The following is a 9,708-nucleotide window of genomic DNA, read 5'->3' as shown; positions in this document are numbered from 1 at the left end:
CAACTAAATTTTCAATAGCAACCAAAAATATCCATTAGTACCGTCCCAATGCCGCGTTCATCTAGATAAAATTGATAAATAGCAGATTTTTAGCGATGGTCTCAATCTTAGAGCCGTTTCCCCTACCAGGGGTGGAAATCATCACTAGATAGAATAGCACAATATTCGACAATGTTGTAGAACTATTTATTTGAAGCAATTTTGCATATTTTATACCTTTGAAAATCGGATTTATACATTGATTTCTCGCAAATGGTTTATTGCGGACACAGTTATAGAACTTTTGATGGCGCACATTTCTGCGGATGCATCGAAAGTGCTAGGGTAAATGACGGCTTCGGCAATATATTAATCTAAAGGGTGTCCACGATGAAATTGCCACACTATGAAATTGCTCTAACTTTTTAACCGTTGGGTAGAATTTAATGAAAATTTGGGTGGATTTAGTTCATAGTGCATTATTTACATCCTGCAAGTTTTAAAGTCCTGTGATCAAAACTCGCGGAAATGGAGTCGAAAGAACAGCTCGTGCGTGATAAAATCTTGCGCATTCATCACGAGAACAAGGATCTCTCGCATCGTTCCATCGCTAAAACATTGGGAATCGCGAATTCCACGGTGTCGCGAGTGATTAAGCGGTTCGAGGAACGGTTGACCACCGATCGGAAGCCCAGAAGTGAACGAAAAAGTATTCCGTACAACACCAAAAATCACAACCGTGTAGTTGGGGCCTTCAACCGAAATCCGAACGCCTCCGTTAGGGATGTGGCTAAGAAGCTGCACCTAAGCCGAAGTATTGTCCAGAAGGCCAAAACTAAGGCTGGGCTTCGAACGTTCAAGGTACAAAAGGCCCCTAATCGCGACGAGAAGCAGAACAAGTAGGCCAAAACCCGTGCCAGGAAGTTGTACCTCAACATGCTGACGAAAGTTGAATGCTGCATCATGGACGACGAAACATATGTGAAGGCCGACTTCAAACAGATCCCCGGCAACCTGTTTTTCACGGCCAAGGATAAGTTCAGCGTTCCAGAGCATGTCCGCACTCAGAAGATGTCCAAATTTGCGAAGAAATTCCTGGTTTGGCAAGCCATCTGCACGTGCGGGAAGCGGAGTGCACCTTTCGTGATCCAGGACACGATGAACGGACAGGTGTACATAAAAGAGTGCCTCCAGAAGCGGTTGCTTCCTCTCCTGAAGGCTCACAACGTCCCAACAATCTTCTGGCCGGATTTGGCCTCATGCCACTACTCCAAGGACGTGCTGAAGTGGTATGCGGACAATAAGGTCAATTTCGTGCCGAAAATGTTCAACCCTCCCAACACTCCGGAGCTCCGTCCCATCGAGAAGTACTGGGCGATTATGAAGCAGCACCTTCTTAAACGACCTAAGGTAGTGAAAACAGTCGAGGAACTGAAGAAAGTATGGGTTTACATGCAAAAAACGGTTGATTCACAGGTTGTGCAGAATCTTATGGCCGGGGTTAAGGCCAAGGTGTGGGCATTTGCGTATGGACTGTAAATAAAATACGAGTAAAATGGTAAAATGAAGTTTAATAGTTATTTCTCAATCCCTGAAAATTTGATGGCAATCGGATGAAAACTCGAATTTTGCTAATCAATTTTGTGTGTGGCAATTTCATCGTGGACACCCTTTATTATCGTCAGAGGTGTAAACAACATCCTTAAGAGCTCAGTTTTGGTTTGTGGATCTATTGGCCAAATTTGAGTGCTCTAGGACTTTGTTTCCCTCTGACGATAATAGGTTAATGTATTGCCGAAGACGACATTTCCCCTACCTCTTTTAGTTTGAAAGCAATAACGATAATAACGGTAATAACAACGATTTTCGTGAAAAATAAAGTTAATTTAATTTATTACATAAAAAATCCTCTGGTAGTGTTTACAGATAGAAGTCAGAGACGATGTTATATAAGAGACGCGCGGAGAGAATAAAAGTAAATCTGGTTGCACGGCCAACTAATTTCTTTTTCTGCAAGGTTTGGCAACCCTACAATTTTGTGTTTACTTCAAGTGACTTTTAATTTGAGCGACTGTCGTCTGCTTCAGCATCACGGTAAAATTAATACTTTTTTAACCGTATCGGTAGTATCGCTATTCAATGGAAGTATTTGAGAACTCATTTTTTGACAAATCTGAGTGAAACCAAATATACCACATTGGAGGGTATATTGCCGGCGCCGGTGGTGTAGTGGTAAGCGTGACTGCTTTCTAACACCCCGATGGGTCTGGGTTCAATCCCAGCCGAGGTCGGTGGGATTTTTCCGGGGCATAAAAATCTCTGGTCACGTCTTCCTTCGGAAGGGAAGTAAAGCCGTTGGTTCCGGCCCATGTGTGTTGAATGGGTGCGATATCCTACGCAGGTGTGGAAGCTGCCTTCCTGCACATTCGATTGCCGTCAATGGATGACAATCGATGTCCGTCGGTGATTGGTACTAGATTGTGGAACAGAGACCGACGTTAAATAAAATAAATAAGAAGAAGAAGGAGGGTATATTCTACAGAGCGTTGCACAAAATTATTCAATCTGCGATCAGTCCGCATCGTGCTCTCTTGCCGTGCGGATCTATTTACTTTTTGCTGAAGGAAGTGTTACTACTACCTAAAGCTACAACAAATTTAAACAGCACTTTTCAGTGCTCAACCTGTAAAAAATTTCTACCTTGTTCAACTCTTATTCCTCTTCGATCCTTGTTTGGACCCTACCCGAGGTAATCCTTCTTGGATATCGATTTGGAAAATTCCTCTTCGATCCTTCAGATTCTTATAGTAATCTGCTTGGAAGTCGATTTGGATAAAAATTTACTGCCGCCATGGCGCCTAAACGCAAAAGAAAGGGGCAAACTCTTGACCCCCCTTCTGAAGAAATTAATTTGTGTAATCAATTTGATTTGCTCACGGATGATGAGAATGATCCATCATCCAAGAAAAATTCTAGTAAACTTTCCCGGCTTAATGCCAAGAAGGAAAAGATTCCCCCTATTGTGATAACCACTACCGATTTCCATGCTCTTCGCATGGAACTTTTAAATTTCGTGAAAGTTAAGTTTTCACTACAAATTGGACGTCGGGGTGAATGCCGTGTATTGGCTGAAACCTTGGACGGATTTAAATGTCTTCTCAAGTATCTTACTGAGAAGAAGCACAAATTTTTTACTTACGACACCAAAACTGAACGTGTGTTCAAGGTTGTCATGAAAGGACTGCCCAGTGGTGAATCCCTGGATCAGATCAAAGATGAACTGGCAAAATTACTTGGAGTTGTGCCACTCCAAGTAATCAAAATGAAAATGAAATCCCGTCCTGGCGATTCGCGCAACGGGATTTCTAATGATTTTTATTTAGTTCACTTCAAGTCTAGTGAACTAAACAACCTTAAGGCCTTAGAAAAAGCTAGCCTTATGCTCCATGTCCGAGTGAAGTGGGAACACTTCAGGAAGACTGGAGGAAATTTCCAAAACCTCACCCAGTGCCGTAAGTGCCAGGGATGGGGTCACGGAACTAAAAATTGCTACATGCCAGCTAAATGCATGAATTGTGGTGATTCCTCTCACGCAAAGGACGACTGTCCTGTGAAGGAAGATCCTAAGAAATTTAAATGTTCAAATTGTGGTGAAAACCACAAATCCAATTTTTGGGAATGTAAGACTCGCAAAGCGATCCTACAATCTCGTTCTAACCGTCAGGTAGGAAACGCTCCACGTTTCCGACCAGGTACAAATTCCTCTGCTGTTAACAACGGTCAGCGAGGAACAAATTCTACATTCGTACCCGTAGGTACAAATATCTCCCCTGCTTCAAATGTTTCATCTGTACCTACTCCCCTCGCTGCTAACAATGTTCAGCGAGTTAATGGAGCTACCTATGCTGCTATTGCAGCGGGTAGAAATCAAAATACTAACCAACGTTCTAATGGAAATTTTGACAATTTTGACTTAGGAAGCATTACTGCCCCCAAAATGGAATTTTTACAGAATTCATTAATTGACATGATTTCTGATATGCTTAAATCTAACTCCATGTTTGATGCTATTCAAACTGGAGTAAAATTTGCAAATAATATTGTCATGACTTTAAAATTCAGTAATGGATTTTAAAGCATTAAATATTGTAAATTGGAATGCTCGATCTCTTAAAGATAATGAAGACGAGCTATTTAACTTTTTGAGAGTTCATAACGTGCATATTGCCGTTATAACTGAAACGTTCCTTAAACCTGCCCATAAGGTTAAGAAGGACGCAAATTACTTGATTTATAGAAATGATCGTCTTGATGGACCCTGTGGTGGCGTTGCCATCATTATTCAAAGACGAATCAAACATAAAATTCTTTCTTCATTTGAAACCAAAGTTTTTGAAACTTTGGGAGTTTCTGTTGAAACAAAATTTGGACAACTTACGTTTATAGCTGCCTATTTGCCATTCCAATGCGTAGGCCAGCAAAAGAATTTTCTCAAGGGTGACCTCCAGAAACTTACCCGTCATAGGTCTAAATTCTTCATTATTGGTGATTTTAATGCAAAACACCGCTCATGGAATAATGCTCAAAGCAATTCCAATGGTAATATTCTGTTTGATGATTGTTCTGCAGGTTATTACACTATTCAATATCCAAACAGCCCAACATGCTTTTCTTCTGCAAGAAATCCCTCAACTATTGATTTGGTCTTAACTGATTCATGTCAACTTTGTAGCCAATTGGTTACCCATGCTGACTTCGGTTCTGATCACCTTCCAGTAACTTTTGAAATATCCCAAGAAATAATTTGTAATCCCAACAGCTCTACTTTCAATTACCATAGGGCTGATTGGGAGCAATATCGAACATTTATGGAATATAACTTCGATCCAAACATTCCTTTGCAAACCAAAGATGAAATTAATTATGCTCTTGAATCTCTGACTACTTCTATAGTTGAAGCAAGAGCTGCCTCAGTACCAAAATGCGAGGTTAAATTCGATTCAATTATAATAGACGACGATCTTCAGCTCTTGATCCGTCTTAAAAATGTTCGTAGGAGACAATATCAAAGAACACGCGATCCTGCCATGAAGGTTATCTGGCGGGACTTGCAAAAACAAATTAAAAAGCAATTCTCTGCCCTGAGGAACAAAACTTTTGAAAATAATATTTCTAAATTAGACCCGAGTTCCAAACCCTTTTGGAAACTCACAAAAATTTTGAAAAAACCTCAAAAGCCTATTCCAGCGCTTAAAGAAGGTGGTAAAATTTTGATCACAAATTTGGAAAAAGCTCAGAAACTTGCTAAGCAGTTCGAGAGTTCCCATAATTTCAGTTTGGGTCTTACTAGTCCTATTGAGAATCAGGTTGCTGGGGATTTTCTGAATATTTTCTCTCGGGAAAATATTTTTGATGATTCCTGGGGGACTGATTTGGACGAAGTAAGGTCTATAACTAAAAAGTTTCAAAATATGAAAGCTCCAGGTGATGATGGAATTTTCTATATCCTCATCAAAAAACTCCCAGAGAGTACCTTGTCTTTCTTGGTAAAATTATTTAACAGATGTTTCCATTTGGCATACTTTCCTGATAAATGGAAAAATGCAAAAGTTGTTCCAATTTTGAGCCGGATAAAAATCCAGCTGAAGCTTCTAGCTACCGTCCAATAAGTTTGCTTTCTTCAATAAGTAAACTTTTTGAAAAGATAATTTTGAATAGAATGATGCTTCCCATCAATACGAACTCAATTTTTGCAGATGAGCAGTTTGGATTTCGCCATGGGCATTCAACTACTCATCAACTCTTAAGAGTTACCAATTTAATTCGTTCAAACAAATCGGAAGGCCACTCAACTGGAGTTGCTCTTCTAGACATAGAAAAAGCATTCGACAGTGTTTGGCATGAAGGTTTGATTGCTAAATTGAAAAAGTTTAATTTTCCACTTTATATTATGAAATTAGTTCAAAATTATTTAACTGACAGAACTCTTCAAGTAAATTATCAAAATTCCAAATCTAATCGACTACCTGTTAGGGCAGGAGTTCCTCAGGGTAGCATTCTTGGGCCTATATTGTATAACATTTTCACTTCGGACCTCCCTGATTTGCCTCAGGGTTGCCACAAATCTTTGTTCGCTGATGACACAGGCATTTCCGCTAAAGGAAGAAGTCTTCGTGTTATTTGCAGCAGACTGCAAAAAAGTTTAGATATTTTCTCTTCTTATTTACAAAAATGGAAGATTTCTCCCAACGCTTCCAAAACTCAACTTATAATATTTCCACATAAGCCTAGAGCTTCGTTTTTGAAACCTAGTAGTAGTCACATAGTCACTATGAACGGAGTTCCAATTTCCTGGTCAAACCAAGTGAAATATCTTGGATTAATACTTGACCAAAAATTAACTTTTAAAGATCACATTGAGGGCATTCAAGCCAAATGTAACAAATATATAAAATGTTTGTATCCTCTTATAAACAGGAAATCCAAACTTTGCCTGACCAATAAACTTCTAATATTTAAACAAGTTTTTAGACCGGCCATGCTTTACGCTGTGCCAATATGGTCTTGTTGTTGCACTACCAGGAAAAAAGCACTTCAAAGGATTCAGAACAAAATTCTGAAAATGATTTTGAAGTTGCCTCCCTGGTACAGTACAACCGAAGTACATAGAATTTCGAATGTTGAGACTTTAGCACTAATGTCCAACAAAATAATTAATAATTTCAGGCAAAAATCGTTGCAATCCTCAATTGCAACGATTAATTCCCTTTATACTTAGATAAGATTTAGTTTTAGTTTTTAGTTTTAAGATATCAATTGTTATACTGACATGCAGGTTAAAAAACCTGTTTAAAATACTGAATTGCCAAGACATGAACAATGTAAAAACACTTAGATATATATCATAACAATTAAGGCTGGTACGTTACTGCAGTAACTGGAGCACCTAGGTTAAAATGAAATGTAATTTATTTTGAATTTGGAACAAATAAAGAGTTAAAAAAAAAAAAAAAAAAAAAAAAAAATTCAATCTGCGATTGTAGCCTCCTATCATGTATGAGTTAAATCTCTCTTTTGAAGTCTTTCGCAAATTTTACTATCTTGAAAAATTACACCGATCTTTGTAACAGGGCCTAGTTAGATGTATTTCGTTGTGCTGGAGCAAATATTTCGTGAGAACATAACGAGAATTCAGCTGGTGAATAGCAATGATATTCCGTGTCGAATTTCACTTTCCATACGCAAACTTAATTATAATTATTTAAATCTCAACAGTTAACCAGCGTCTGGCCGAAAATCTCCTTAATAAAGACAACAAACCTCAAACATTAAATTCAAACCCAATCTCAATATTTTCCACGCTTTTCTTCGTGAAGCGCTCGTGTTTATTTGCATTGCTCGATTGGAACCGCGTTTGACGGTTCGATTGAAACTTTTGGCAATAGTCTTCGCGCGTCTCTTATTTAACATCGTCTCTGATAGAAGTGACTCTCCCCCTGAGTTATGAGCAGGGATGCCAGATGATTTTTTCAAAAGTCTGTATGAGTGTCAAAAGATATGTCTGTATTTATCAAGGGGGGAAGTGGCTGTCAAATACGAACAATGGTCGCCAACCTCGCATAACTGGTTCCAAACGTAAACAAGCCACAAAAAACCTACAGGGTTTGTTTACGTTTGGAACCAATTTCATACATGAAGGCTGATTTGACAGCACGTCCCTCTCAGGTATTTATCTGTACACTAGAAAAAATTGCCGCATTGATAATAACGTGCTTACAAATGTATTTTGTCCTTAAAAAAGTGCATTTATTTGGTTTTTTTTTTAATCCTGGTAGAAAAATACGAAGTCATAACTTAAAATGCATTTTGCTGTTTAAAATCACGAGATTTAAAAACATAAATATCTCATTCAAGGTCCATGTACTGAACCATCGGAATAAAGTGAAAACGTAAAAAACTAACAAATGAAAAAAAAAATGTCAAACGTAGGCATGTGGATAAGGCAAGAAAAAGAAAAAATCTATAATCTATCTATCTATCTATCTATCTATCTATATATTTAAAAATGAATTTCTGTCTGTCTGTCTGTCTGTCTGATCCTTATAGACTCGGAAACTACTGAACCGATTGGCGTGAAAATTTGTATACAGGGGTTTTTGGGGCCGTGGAAGGTTCTTATGATGGTTCGAGACCCCGCCCCCTTCTGTAAGGGGGAGCTCCCATACAAATGAAACAGAAATTTCTGCATAACTCGAGAACTAATCAAGCAAATGGAACCAAATTAGGCATGTGGGGGCGAGTGTGGGGGTATAAGGAGATAATCATAGGGGGTAGCCCCTTAGATAATAGGGGGGCTAATATCGAATCCCGAGCAAGACCGGGCACACTCAGCTAGTTTTAAATAAAAATAAATGATAAACGATCATAACCTACCGAACAGATGTTATTATTTAGTCTTATCATACATGTTGCTTTAATAAAGTCGAAAAGATGTTCATAATCATAACAGCACAGACAAACAGACATAATACATTGAATATTTCTCACTGTAAAACATCGTCGCTAAAACATTACCGCCATCTGTTGAGTACACTGTGGTGGGCACTACGCTGAACAGATGGTGGTAGTGTGTAAACGTCAAACGCAAGGGAATTGACTATGCGCGCCACAGGTGGTGGTACTACCAACTACGATACTTTTAAATTTTCCGTTAAATGCTTGTTCGATGAACAACTTTCGAGTGTTATGTCTGTTTGTCTGTGATAACAGTACCATAATCACCGACAAACCGACATGAATGATCATTAGACTGATGCAAATTTTGACATTTTCGCTCCATAGTACTCAAACGGTTCCAAATCGGGTCCTGATAAGTCTCCCAATATTTGAACTCCATTGATAAGAAACTGACTTGGCACAAACCATTTGAAATTTATATGGAAATTACTATGGGAAATCCAAACTTTTTGTTCGTTGTCTTCTTACCTTTTTCCATATTGCACTGTTCAAAAATTCAAAAGCTATACTTACGGAAAATTTTCTCAGCTACAACTTTGCAGAATATAGTTGTTGAGCCAAACGTCAAATAAAATAGTTATTAATTGTTTAAGAGATTGATAATCTTATGGCATGATCAAGCAGCTGTTTTGTGAGCAACACTGTATCTTGCAGTGTGACATAGTAGCCATGATTTTGGTGCTGTATTCTAAGCGCCAGAAACACCAATGTTGCCTGCTGAACAGTTGATTGAGCATAATCATAAGACATTAGTGGCTTGAATTATTGATAACTTTTGATGCTTACATTATATTGAAAAGTGGTTTTGGACAAAGTTGTAGCTGAGAAAATTTGCTGCAAACTCGGTTATCCTTTTTAAAAGCAGAGCGATATGGTAAATTGTTAGATGGATATGAACAAAACATTTGGTTTTCCCATAGTAATTTCCATATAAACTTGAAATGGTTTGTGCCAAGTCAGTTTCTTATCGAATTAGTTCAAATTTTGGGAGGCTAGTCAGAACCCGATTTTGAACCGTATGAGCACTGTGGAGCGAAAATGTCAAAATTTGCATCAGTCAATGAAATTTCTGATCAAAGCACAAAACTGACATCTGCCGCCGTGTTCGCGGAAAATATTTATCCTAGCCACGAACACGCATACAAAATTTATGAGTTGGTTCGTTTCTAATCAAATAGTTCAACAAATTATTTTACTCCTGCCTTTTTGCAC

Source organism: Ochlerotatus camptorhynchus, unplaced genomic scaffold (genome assembly GCF_037179485.1).
Source record: "Ochlerotatus camptorhynchus isolate MF236.1 unplaced genomic scaffold, CSIRO-AGI_Acam_v1.1 ptg000015l, whole genome shotgun sequence".
In the NCBI taxonomy this organism is placed as follows: Eukaryota; Metazoa; Arthropoda; class Insecta; order Diptera; family Culicidae; genus Ochlerotatus; species Ochlerotatus camptorhynchus.
This window is presented reverse-complemented; position numbering follows the sequence as displayed.